This window comes from Diadema setosum, chromosome 14 (genome assembly GCF_964275005.1).
Source record: "Diadema setosum chromosome 14, eeDiaSeto1, whole genome shotgun sequence".
In the NCBI taxonomy this organism is placed as follows: domain Eukaryota; kingdom Metazoa; phylum Echinodermata; class Echinoidea; order Diadematoida; family Diadematidae; genus Diadema; species Diadema setosum.
Genome location: NC_092698.1, coordinates 24,878,492 through 24,892,048, shown reverse-complemented (window position 1 = coordinate 24,892,048; position 13,557 = coordinate 24,878,492). Strand labels below are relative to the sequence as shown.

General features: G+C 42.4%; 1 protein-coding gene across 1 annotated transcript in view; it reads right to left on the bottom strand.

Annotated features, from left to right (window-relative positions):
- LOC140237641 (uncharacterized) overlaps window positions 1-13,051 on the bottom strand; it is a 35,213-nt gene extending 22,162 nt beyond the window's left edge. The window contains exon 1 of the mRNA XM_072317568.1: window positions 12,951-13,051. The gene's annotated coding sequence lies outside the window, so the exon portion shown is untranslated. The remainder of the gene's footprint in view (window positions 1-12,950) is intronic.
- Window positions 13,052-13,557: the final 506 nt, after the last annotated feature.

Sequence of the window (13,557 nt, the reverse complement as noted above, 5' to 3'; positions counted from 1 at the left end):
CTTCTTGGTTTTTCTTTGATGGGTGTAGCATCTCCTGTGTTGATACCATGCTGGACGATATCTGTTTTCCCAATGTCATTGCTGTCTCGAGAGAATATATCTTGGTATTCTATCAGACAGGCTTTTATGTCCTCATGGAATTCAGGGTCTATGTTCTGTATGCTTTTGTGATATAAGTCTGTCAGATGTTGAGGTATCTCATTACCTGGTTTATTTGGTTTGCTTTTGTTCTTGGTAATACTGACAGGAGTCATCATGCCAACTGTGGTGCCTTCTTTCAGGATCAATTTTTGGTTGCCAGGATTCAATACACGTACTGGGATAACCTCGTCTTCTGCTTTTACAAGCACTCTGCCTAGCACGAGTCCTTTCTCTCCCAGTTCACCTCCTCCCTCTATAGATTCAACTAGGGCTGGGCCTTGCATATGGTCCTCTCTTTTTGCAACATATGCTTGGACAATGGCCTCATGTCCGGGAGGAATAGTTGTGGTTTCAGCTACCACAACTCTGGCATTAAACTGTCTGCCTGATTTGCTTGTGCACTGAATTTGCTCACCATTGATGTTGAGTGTTAGAGTTCTGAGGTCTAGGCTACCTTGCGTTTGGAGGAGATAATCCATCCCCAAAATTCCATGGCAATTGATGTCTGCAAAAATTGCTTTCACTGTTTGTGTGGTCTTTCCTATCTGGATTTCTACCCAGGCTACACCAAGTATAGACAGTGGTGTCCCATCAACCTGCCGAATGATCAAATCGGAATTCTCTAATGTTGGCCTTTGTTCACTCCTGATGCTATAGTATGTGCTTGAACTTATGATGGTGTCAGTTGACCCTGTGTCAATGAGGAAGGAGCAATCTAGTGACCTAATTTTGCCCTGTACATACAGGCCCTGCTGAGGTTCATTCCTTAGGGCTGTAATGTGAACAAGTCTTTGGTCTATCGCTGGTTTTGCGATGGTGGGTTCTGGGGGTCCTGGCCTTGTCGCAGCCTCTCCGTGGACCCTCCGGTGGGCTGAGTGTCGTTTCCCTTCCCCTTAGGAGCATTTGTGTTGCTCTTTTTGGAATGACACTGTTTAGCATAATGACCCACTTTCCCACAGTTATAGCACTTATTCTTGTCTGTGCGGTTATCGGTCTTAGGGATTGGTGACTTCTGCTCTCTTTTCTGTTTTTCCAGAATTTCTGTGAGTGAAGCCATCTGTCTCGACTGCTGAGCCAATAGTGCTTCCATTCGTTGCATACGATCTTCATTATCGTGGTCTGCTGCACGAATGAAGCGAGGTTTCGCTATTTGACGCTCGTGTCGTCGTTGTGTCTCGATCCTCTCAAAGTTGTCAGTTTCTAAGGCTGCCCTAATTGCCTCATTTAGTGATATTGGCCGAGCCCTGTATATGCCTTCCCTGATTGTCTGACTCTCAATTGCGTCAATAAAATGGTTTCTTTCCAGCCTATCTCTGGAATGGGCAGGAATATCAGGGTAGGCTTTAATCGACAATTCATGGATGGCTTGGCCTAACTCTTGGATAGACTCTTTTGGGGCTTGCCTTCTGTGCCGTAATTCTGCCAAGAAATTTTCGGCTTGATGGCTAGTGCCAAACCGTTGGGCCAGCAATTGTCTCATCTCACTGTAAGAGTCCCTTAATCTTGGGCTGACATCACTTATTGTTCTCAAGGCACTGCCTTGTAAACTGGCATTGAGGAATATTGCGGCTTGGTGATCATCCCAACCATTTACTTGTCTGCATGCATCAAAGTGTTGCGCATATTCTTCCCATGCTGTCTGGCCATTATACCTGTCTGGTATCAAAATTGGTCGTTCACGTTTGACATGCTGCACTCTGGTATGTGTATAAGGTGGTTCACCACCGGCTTTGGTGTAGTGTGGATAGTCATTTCCTATCCCTGTGCCTTGCTTCGGAATGAATGCATCTTCCCTGTACATTCTGTCTCCAGCATTTCGTTCTGGATTCACCACCGTGGGTGCTACTGGGGTTGACATATATTCTGTGTCTTGGAGGAAGCGATTTCTATTCACCTGCAATGTACGTTCGACTGTTGCATAGTCTCTATCATTATATGTCTTTGCTGCCTGTGGCAACTTGAACCTCACTTCAGAATCTACCTCTTGGAAAATTTCACCTTGTCTTTCAGGTCTGGGGGAAGGAGTTTCTGTGGGACTGTTTCTTGGCAGAGGGTTCTTGGCATTTCTGTTCTGTTCAATCCTTGATGGAGACTCTGTTGTGTGGGACTTTTCCCATTCCAACAATTCTTTTTCCATCCTTGATCGATTTAATGCCTCCCTCAATTTCACCAGTTCCCTTTCTAACTCCATCTCCCTTACCCCAGGAGAATCCATTATTCTTTTTTTTTTCTCTCTCAGTAGACAAAGTTGAAGTTTAGAGGTTAATCCTGTACTAGGCTATTGTTCTACGTACAAATGCATCAATGTACAATAATAACTCCAAGATAGAATAGTTTTCATAACCCAGTAGACATATACAACATATACATTCTCATAAAATATCAACAGGACTATATGTGCAGGTAACTATGCAAGGGAGGTAAGCACATGCATGGGTATCATAAGCAATGAAATATTCTCATAGCCATCTACATATATTCTATGTAGTATTCAGATGCTTGTGTCTATGTATACTTGACTCATTAATGTTTATGAGCTTGCATACTAGTATATTTCTGATGAATAGAACATAATTATATATAGCTATACTCTGTTATGATGCAAGCTTACTTGGTTCTTCAGATTCTTCAGGCATCAGTTCAGAGCGATTCATAATATGCTTCTACTTTGAGCCATAATAGGTACAATGTAGTCTAATCATTCATAGTCAGAAACTGTTGTACCTTGGTAATGGTATACATTGCTTTCGACCAGTGTTGTGATATACATAGAACAGAGTAATCTTCGCAAACAATAATAAGTATTGTATTACAAGATAGGCTTTGCAAATATATGGTGTATCTACCCATAAATTGCTCATCTCATTCATATCTCACAAGCTCTGTTTCTCTTTATCTGCTCATGAGCACTGTTTGCTACTTTGTAATGAGCACAGCTCATGAGCACTGTTTGCTAATTTGTAATGAGCACTGTTTGCTAATTGCTCACAAGCATTGCTCACGAGCACTGTTTACTAATTGCTCACAAGCGTTGCTCACGAGCACTGTTTGCTATTTGCTCACAAGCGTTGCTCACGAGCACTGTTTGCTATTTGCTCACGAGCACTGCTCACGAGCACTGGGTTTTTCTGTGTCACTTTATGCAACATTAGTGTTTTCTGTACATTCTACTTCTCTTGTCTGCCAAATTCTACTGGCCACACAGATCTATATTGCATCATTGAGAGCCATCTGCTTTGCATCCAAAGCACTCTTTTTGAACTTCCTTTAGATCTGCACATATAGGCCCTTTATACTGGTATTTGGCAGAGCTACTGTACTGGTGCTCAAAAACTGAGCTGCTTATAGTGCTATAGTGTGCATGAAGCTGTAAACTTCTGCTGGTGTGGGAGTCTATTGTTAACATGCCATTATCCCACCGCTGCCACCAATGTGACGATTCTTTTTTGTTTAGGTAGGTGGTTAGGAAGTTTGGGTTTGGTGTGTGTCTTTTCTTTGTGTGCTGTTCTTTATGTCGGGGCTTGTTTGTATACAAGGCTCTGGAGTCTTACTCATTCCTTGCTCCTTTGTTCCCCAACATCCGAGCGGTCATGTTTCTATTGGTCACACACACACACACCTGTAGTGCACATTGGCAAGAGTTCCGCCAAAGTATATGGTATATGGCATGTCAACATCTCGCACTCACTGCATCCAGCATCCATCTACCAACATCGCACTTCACACTTCACACTCGAGCATAATGACATCATCACAAACTATATGATGTACAATGGTATAAAAATGCAAGTTATCCAAGAGGATACGTACCGTTCAAAGTTGTCTTTTATTCACGAAGACCAAGTCGGCTCCGTCCTGATGAATGTAGTTTACAACACAGGCAAATTCCCAATGGGCTACTAATGACACAGACTCATAACTTAACTGACTGAACAACTAGAAACTATATGAACTGAACTGCTGGGCTATCTCATACTAAAAAAACAAACTCTAGAACTGCAACTCCAAATTGAAACTCCACTCCAACTGCATCGAACTAAAAAGTAACTGCAAAAACTCTGCAAGAAACTGCTGCACAAACACTGCAAGAAAACTGCATCTCTAACTCCCCTTCCCAGCGCATGCACCCCCTTTTATATCCCCTCGGGGCTTGGTCACTGACAGCCAATGTCCACTGGACATGCCTCAGTGCATTCAGACAAAGGCTCGAGGTGCATGCACTTGAGCAGGTGAACTTGAGTTGGGTAACTTGTGTTAAATGTACTCTTGTGTATATTGGACACATTTAAGGGTGTGTATCAACCGCCCTCTGTTGACCATTGACTTGGGGCAAACCCAATTTTGTTACAGTATCCATGATGTAACACGACTTGAACCCAGTTCAGGCAAATGGCTGCACCGCCCAGCTGAAAAATATGAAGACCATTATGAGAAGGGTGCACGTCACGAGACCGACACCAATAACGAATCATACACCTACGAGTTACACAAAGTCATACAGCCAACAAGTCATACAGCCCACGGGTTATACAGCCCACGAGTTCGTCACAAAGCAAACAAGGCCCACCAGACCGACACATAACGTCGGACTCGTGGACTGTACATTTACCTAATGTCGAACTCATGGGCTGGGGGGACTCGTAGATTTCGATTTCTTGTTAGGCTGTCCTCGTATTCAGTCTCTGCCAAGTGGCAAGTGGGCTGGCTGAACCAGAATAAAAAAGCACGTGCGTTGATAGGGGTATACTAATTTAACTCTTATTATAAGTGTGAATTTCTATCTTGGTTTATTTGCATTTAACTGAACGTAATCATCATGGACGAGTCCCCAGTATATACGGGTGTACGTCACGAGAACGACACCCACGAATCATACAGCCCACGTGTCATACAGCTCACGAGTAATACAGCCCATGAGTTATACAGCTCACGAGTCATACAGCCCATGAGTTTGACACTATGTTAACAAGGTCCACGAGACCGACACATTAAGCCCCGTGTTGTATTTGTCGAACTCGTGTGCTGTTTTTACCTAGTGTCGAACTCATGGGCTTTATTTGCCTCGTGTCGAACTCATGGGCTGTATGACTCGTGAGCTGTAGACTCATGGACCTGTTTTCTATGTCGAACTCGTGGGTTGTATGACTCGTGGGTGTCGGTCCTGTGGGGTGACCCGGGTACTCGGGCAAGGGTCCATGGGAAATGTATGGTGGCCCTGAAGTACGTTCGACAACAGGTCATGTGCGCCGTGATTTTGCGACCAGGTCGCGAAATACTAAGTACACGATTTGGGACGCCAAGTTCGTGACTCGGGACGCGAATTTCACGACCCGGGACACGAACTTGGCGACCGGGGACGCAAAATTCGCGTCCTGTGGTCGCAAACTTCGCGACCCAAAGTCGCGAATTTCGTGATCAACCACACTGGACGCGAATTTTGCGTCCCCGGTCGCCAAATTCGTGTCCCCGGTCGCCAAGTTTGTGTCTCGGGTCACGAAATTCGCGTCCCGAGTGCGTCACGAACTTGGACTTGGCGTCCCAAATCGCGAATTTCGCGACCTGGTCACAAAATTCACGGCGCACATGACCTGTCGTCGAGCGTACTTCAGAGCCACCATGGAAATGCGTGTTGTTGCAAAATCAGCCCGTCCGTAACTGGGTGGGGGAATTTCTTCACCACTGTCATAAGAATTTGTGCAGGGAGGTGCTTCCACGTCCCTGGTTTGTGAATTCAACAATACAGTGTACTAGTAATGTACCCTCTGTTTTGTGTATGTCAACACAGTGGAATGTGGGGGTCAAATGAAGCTATAGCTCCTGTAGTAACGTAAAACAGAGCCTCCAGAAGGGCAGATTATGGAGGCCAAATAAACCACTGCTGGAGTGTTTCTTTAAAGGAGGAGTCTTGGAATTAAAGGAATTTGGGTGTAGGAAATGGGAAAAGGGGCATAATCGATGACATAATATCCATCCTTCTTTAAATAGCAAATTAAATCATCCCTGAACATTAAGGTTAAATAATGACTTGCAACCCCTGATTAACTCAATCAGCGTATCTACCAGGTCTGTACAATAATTACATAAAACAAAAACGAAGTAGAACAAAGCGACCCGAATAGAAGGTTGAGTCCCACCTTTTGGATCGCTTTGTTTTGGATATCTCAGCCGTTTCAAAACCGATTATCGTCAAATAAACTTTGAATTCCTCTTAAAATTGTATGTTCTTTAATATTTCATTAGAGATTTCTCATCGAGTCATTATTCATCTCAAACAGTAATCGCCAAAAAAAAAAAAAAAAAAAAAACGTTGGAAACCTGACTGAAGTCCATCTTAACGAACTGGTATTAACCGCTTTAATTACCAGTACTGCGGCAATTTTGGCGGTTGCTAAATACCGGTACCTGTACTTAGTAACGCTTCTACGGTACAGGACAGCGCCTTCAGGGGAAAAAAAAATGCCGCAGGTGGTGAAATCCCCTACTTAGTACCAAGGAGATACTATAGGCCTAGTAATACGTAGGGCCAAGTATGTAGGGGTAGACTGATTCCAGCTTGGGGCGACATGATAACAATTATTCTTTGTAATTGTAAATTACATAAGCAATGTCGTCGCATGGTATTTGCAATAATAACATTTCGTGCTTTAGTGATCACCATGCTTGCCTTCATAGGCCCTAATCTTTTGTAATGTATCAAAGGGCTACATAAATCTATGGGATTATGTATGCACAAGAAACTAACTGAGAGTGAGACTGAGTACTATTGTGGCCGAACCACATAGAAATGTAGATTACATTAGAGTCTACGGAATATCGTTGGACTGAACAAAAAAAAAAGAAAAAAGACTTAGCTACCCTCTATAGGGGTTTATATTTAGATTACCTTTTGAATCTCTTTTGCATGAACCGTCTCTACCCGGTACCTCAAAAATATGATGCTCAGGTAGGTGATGTGATGACAGAGTTAGGGAAATACCAAGTACAGTTAGGCCTAGAGTATAAATAGAAAGGATGCTGTGCTACAACCTACCTGAATGAATAACAGGACGATGTATGACGAAACGAACCAGTCACAACAACCGCAGTTGTAAAAAGGTACCGGTGTTCTTTTCCCCGCAAATGGGGCAACCCGTACGACGCGTTGATAAACCGATGTAGACTAGACTCTAGCACATGTAAAGATCTACTACTAGTACTATTTGTATTGCCTACCACGCCATGAGATCTGATGTTCCGAGGATAGGACCTCTCATGATTCCAGTCCCTTTCTGCCCGCGAAACTTTTCAGTAGCCCTGTACACACTATCAGCACGCACTGGCAGTGGGTAACGGGCCATCCATCAGCCAGCAGAGGTGTCTGATAGTGATATTGTTTAGGACAGGGCGGGCCAGGGTATTGTAGTTAGACTTTGATGTGTGGCGGTGTACGTGTAAAAACGTACGTGTTTATGTTGACGATGTGACTGTGAAGGTCTGATCAAGTGAGCAAATTGGGCCAAAGGGATCGGGGAGAGAGAGAGAGAGAGAGAGGGGGGGGGGGGCACGTTTATAGCCCAGCAGTGCAGTACTGACAAGACAAGACAACCTCAATAACAACAAGGGGGACTCCCCGCGACTGGCTTGGTCCGCACATAAGCCGAAGATACGAAGCTTTGATGATCCCATCAATGATTGAAGTCCAAAATTACTCAATGCACAAGAGGACTGTGGCTTGTTTATACCTTACACCACGAATCGCATCAAGGGAAGCCACTTTGATATATAGGTCTAGACCTATGATACTTGGATCTAAATATTAACAGAGTAAGATGTTGCCATTTTGTGTGTTTGTACGATACTGACTTCGAGACAAGTAATCAGATGATTAAAATTGCCTTGCTTTCGTGTTAGCGAATATTTCAGTCACAGGTCAGGTTATTTTCTATAAAGCACTAAACAGTGTAATGCTCATTAGTGGCATTTATGAGACGAACTTGGAAGATATGAGTACACCCTTGCCGGGATCTGACCTCGGTAAGTGAAGCTGATGTCGATGTCAGTGGCGGTGTTTTATTTTATGATGCCCTCATACAGTGGTGATAAATCATGATGCCTGAATCGGGAATAGGACTATCACTGAATGACCACGTTGAGTTTGAAGTTTACAGGCGCGGTGGAGCCCCCCAATTATCTCGCAGAAATCCATCGGCAGCCGAGCCTCATTTGCATAAAGTAAACAACATGTACTCGCGTAGTTGAGAAAAAGTAAACAACTTCTCAAGCTAATAACAATTTAAGGAAACCTATTTTCGGATTAAAATTGAGTTAGTTTGAACTTGAAAACATGTCCGAATATGCACATATAACATATAAAAGGATTTAACAATGATAAAATGTGAAATTTTAGCGAAAACCTGGCGAGCAAAATTACCAAAAATATGCCTCGAAAATCATCCTAAAATTCTCGAAGTGTGATTGCGGAACCAAAGCGCCATTCGAACAAAGTACACCGAAATTTATTTATCTGCGTGCATTTTAAATTTCATACCGTAATAATCCCGGCCATGGTTGTGTCGGAAAAAACAGAAGGTGATGTCAAAAATGACACGAACGCAAAGCGTACAGGTCGGTCCCATGTATATATAATCACGTCACTGTAGCGTTGCATGTCACAGCACACACAACACAACACACTCAGCAAAATTGACTGCGTCACATGCAAACCAACAATGAGCACGAAATCCTGAATCTCGCGTACCACGCATGCCCAATATTACGGGAAAAGAAATGACGTCATTTTCAATTGTTTCGCTGACTACAATTTTCTATTCCAAACCCTGTAGAAACCAGTTGATTTCTCAGAAGGTACAGGTGGAACCAAGCGAAAACTTTCACCATATATGGATTGAGGCCTGATGAACTTATGTTGCCAATTTCGGACACATTGGAGCCCGGCCATAGTCCAGTCGGAAAAAAACAGAGAGCATGTTTTGCGAGAGGTGATTTTCAAAACGCTTTAATATCTCAAGTTCTAGTGCAGCAAATTCATAATTTTTTCCTTAAAAGGAAGGTTTTTAAAAACTTAGATAGTGTGGGAAGTTTGAGTTTACTAGCGGCACGCATAGCGGCACAAGGAGAAGGTAAAGATTTGACTTTTTCATGCACACAGTTTCGGGCAGCCGTGGATGCCCGTTGGAAATTCAAATAGAACTGGGCGATAATGAGATGCAAATTGGGGTGCTCCACCGCGCCTGTTTATTTGAACAATTTCTAGCGACCCCTTTCGGAGTATGAGAAATCTGGAGACAGATTGTGTGTGTGTGTGTGTGTGTGTGTGTGTGTGAGTGTGTGTGTGTTTACAGCAAGCACTGGTGTAAAGAGACGGCGCTGGCACACAATGCTATCCTTGCATCTCCCGTTGTTACACTTCTGTTTAGTTGGAGGTAGGCTACAAGTAAGTTTGACGACGAAATTATATACGTTCGTCAAGCTGCTTCGAGATCTTCATGTTGACAACGTAGTTTAGCCATAGACTCTACTACAAAGTATCGTAGCCTACTTGTACATCCTAATATCAATTTGAATCATTTTTTCCGAATGGGCAATCTCATCTAGGCCTGCACATCACATCCTATTCCTATGGATTTCACCCATTTCACCAGAATGAAGACAGGAGTATATTAATCAAGAAAAGAACTGTCTTGCGCAACGTTGTAACAAACGGTTATGAGGGAAAATACCTTTATAGGAGTTATTTATTAAATTAGTTTTGGGTTATTTTTTCATGTTTACAGAGTTTATTATCTTTGAAATAACAGAATCGGAAGCAACTGGAGAAAAACGAAGAAAATGGCTGGGATATGTCTATAGCACTTGCTCTGTCGTCATATCTTGACATGTGCTTCTTTTTGTTTCCTTTTTTTTTTAATCTTCTAACAGTAAAAAAAAAAAAAAAAAAAACATACCGTGTAGGAAGCCAGACCAATGCCGATCAAGGTAAATGTACTAAAGTTTAGATCGACCCCGATCACCCTTGCCAAGGAGATAGCCCAACCTGTCCAAAATGATTGGCTTGAGCGAGTAGATCTAATCAGCAGTGGAAATCCACCATAATAGATGATGACTGGCTGGGGAGGAAACATACCGAATGTTCCACCCGAAGGTTTTGAAATGCTATTGAGGGAGGTTATACTGTAAGTCCCGAGACGAAGTCGAGGGACTTATAGCCTCCAGAAATCATGGAAATAGCATTTCAAACCCTGAGGGTGGAACGTTTGATACATGTTCCCGACAACAAAAGTCATCATCTGTTATAAGTAATATATGGGTTAGTCAAATACCAAGCCACGCTCGCAACGTCAACCACCAGCACAACGCACTCGATCGCTCGCGCAGAGCCAAATTCACTGTGCACGGGTCCTTCAAATCCAAAGAGGTTAGAATTTACCTCTTTGTTAAAGATAATCACACTTTCGTACACATTACAATAATCGGTCATCTGCTTTTTTCACATAATATGGAATAGGCAAATTTATCCTGTCGATTGCGTGAAAAATATGATCGTTCAATCGTTTGGTATTGTTTGTCATTTGTTACGTGAAAATGTTTTCCCATGGGAGAACATTACAAAAATATTCTGCCCATGGGCTAACGTGCAATGTGCCTCCATCACCTGACTGTGTTTAGCCAATCACTAACCGGTATTTAACTAACCCATTGATGATGACTGGCGGGGGAGGGAACATACCGAATGTTCCACCCAAAGGGTTTGAAATGCTATTGAGGGAGGTTATAAGTCCCGAGACGAAGTCGAGGGACATTTAACCTCCCGAAATAACATTTCAAACCCTGAGGGTGTAACGTTTGGTACATGTTCCCGACAACAAAAGTCATCATCTATTATTATATTGGTTAGTCAAATACTAGTACCATCATCTGTTACGAGTATTTTTTTCCCATAACCTTTTATTGATTCCATATTCAACACAAATTCATGACAACTCAAATCAAATATTATACAAAATCCACGATTCAGCATAACACAATTATAGTGAAATCAAGCTAAGCTGTACTTTCAGCAAAACAGTACATTCGTAAAGAATATACAATGCACCAGAAAAAAAAAAAAAAAACCAATATACACTGCTCACTTACTTTCGTTAAAATCAAATCGAGCTGGTACTTTCAGCAAGACAGTACATTCATTAAAAAAAAAAAAAAACTTGACACGCCATCGATCTATACACACACAAAAATGGAATCGATATTCCCCTTTTATTACCCCCTACCCCGCGATTATAAACCAAACCCCCATCAAACCATTCTTCCTATACATACCTCCTCCCCTCCCAACTACCCTTCCCATCCCTTCCCCCTTCCCCGTGGACATCTGACTCCGGGTCCTTCCATACTTGTCTTTATACTCTCAAATTTTCCCATTTACTGAAATGAATACGTGAAAATGTTTTCCCATGGGAGAACATTACAAAAAATCTTAATGTTCTGCCCATGGCGAACATAACCAATGTGCCTCCATCACACGTACGTGACTGTGTTTAGCCAATCACTAACCGGTATTTGACTAACCCATTTGATATACATGTAACACGATGTTACATGCAAATGCTACATTTATTTATGACCACGCACTATGACAGACGTATCCTATCAAGAGCTTGCATCGATTTATGACTTCTAACTTTTCAGTGAGTTATCATTTGCGTATTGCTAGACAGTTACTCTCGACGCACACCTGGAGGAAATACACAAATATATTTCAGTCTGTAATGTACTGCGAGTATTGAGAAGGAAAAAGATAGAGACAGTCCGCAGCTTGCGTATAGTCTATACTCCGGAACTGCGTTAATTTTTTGTTTTCCCTGTCGAAGAGCGCGATAGCGATACGCACTCTGTGCGTCAAGCGTTGTGTTTGCGCAATCCCGATACAGCTGTGTGGGGATTTCGCAAAGAGATTTTCCCCAATAGAGAAAAATCTCTGGGATTTCGCAATGGCACCTAGTGCTCGTGGCCGTGTAATGAAAGAACACTAGGCCTACGCTACAAAGACAATTCGGACAAAATTTACGTGTTTGTGAATTAAATCAGAATGAGGTCCTAAATTCTCTCTGTAATGAGTGCTGCGTGGCAGATGACATAAGCCATGAAATTTAATGGGGACAGTATTTTGATATCCCAATGAATGCAAAAGAGTAATAATAACAAAAGAAACAATCGTAACAGAAGAGTTTGAGAGAAAATGTAACAAGCTGAAGATCAGACACAACTAATGCGACCTTGTATCTAGAAATTACTAGCAGTGAAGCGTATTAAATTCGTTGCACACCATCGTACTGGTCGACGGCCGGTGGTTTTCATTTTCTTCTCCAGCGACAAGATGATAAGGTTAGATTAATAATTGTTGCCTTCATTTTGGCTTGATGATTTTTGCTGTTGTTGTTTTCTAGCATGTGAGCTTTTCAATGATACAGGACTTTTCTTTCTGTATGATGTTATAAAGCATTACATAGCGATAGGCCTATGATTTGAAAAAAAAAAAATACCAGGTAATACATAATACACTTTCTTATAAGCGTCGTCGAACAGTAACTGTTGTCCCATCACTTCTTGTTGAAACCCTCGATTCCAGCAAAGAATGCACCTCTCACAAAACTTTAAATGATGAATTTTAAACGGCATGTGGAAATATGTCCTTACCAATAATCCTACATTTCCGAATCCATGTGTTTACATGATGTATTCCTCTCTACAAAATATAGCTGCCCTAAAAAAATACATGAATAGAATAAACTGAAAGGTGTTGCTATACCTACCTCAAAATCAGGGGAACCGATCATCAGGCTTCCTAGCCAGACAGTCAGGGCAACAAGTTGAGCTTTTAGAGTATTCCTTTTCTCCACCTGTGTTTGCAATGAGGCAACCCGGCAGAGCAGTGATGAGCCGACCTATTTATGTGAGGAATAAACCTACCCGTCTTCGAGAGTCCCGGTTATATGTGGCGAGAAAGATGCTCCGTTTGTAGACATACCACGTGTACAAAATATTGTGCTGCGCACATAAGTTGGATGTGTACGATAATGTGTGCGCGCTGCAATACGGCAAGTGACAGCGCAATGTTATACTGTATTGTACAATTAGTTTACGGAAGTGCGGGGATTACCCGCGACTGTTTATTATAGCTTGTGCTGTTTGGCGTGTCGTGAAATCCAGAGAAGCTTTGATCCTTGCGCACTACAAAGCCACTCGATGTTCGAGTGGGAGCTGTATGGATGTTACAATGAGTAAAATGTGAACAAACAAAACGGCAGCAATGGCGTTATGGCGCGTTATGTACACTACCACGTTTTGAGTGCTTCCGCGTAGGATCAATGTACAAACTTTATATAGTGGCCCACTTACCAACATAATCCCCACACAAGA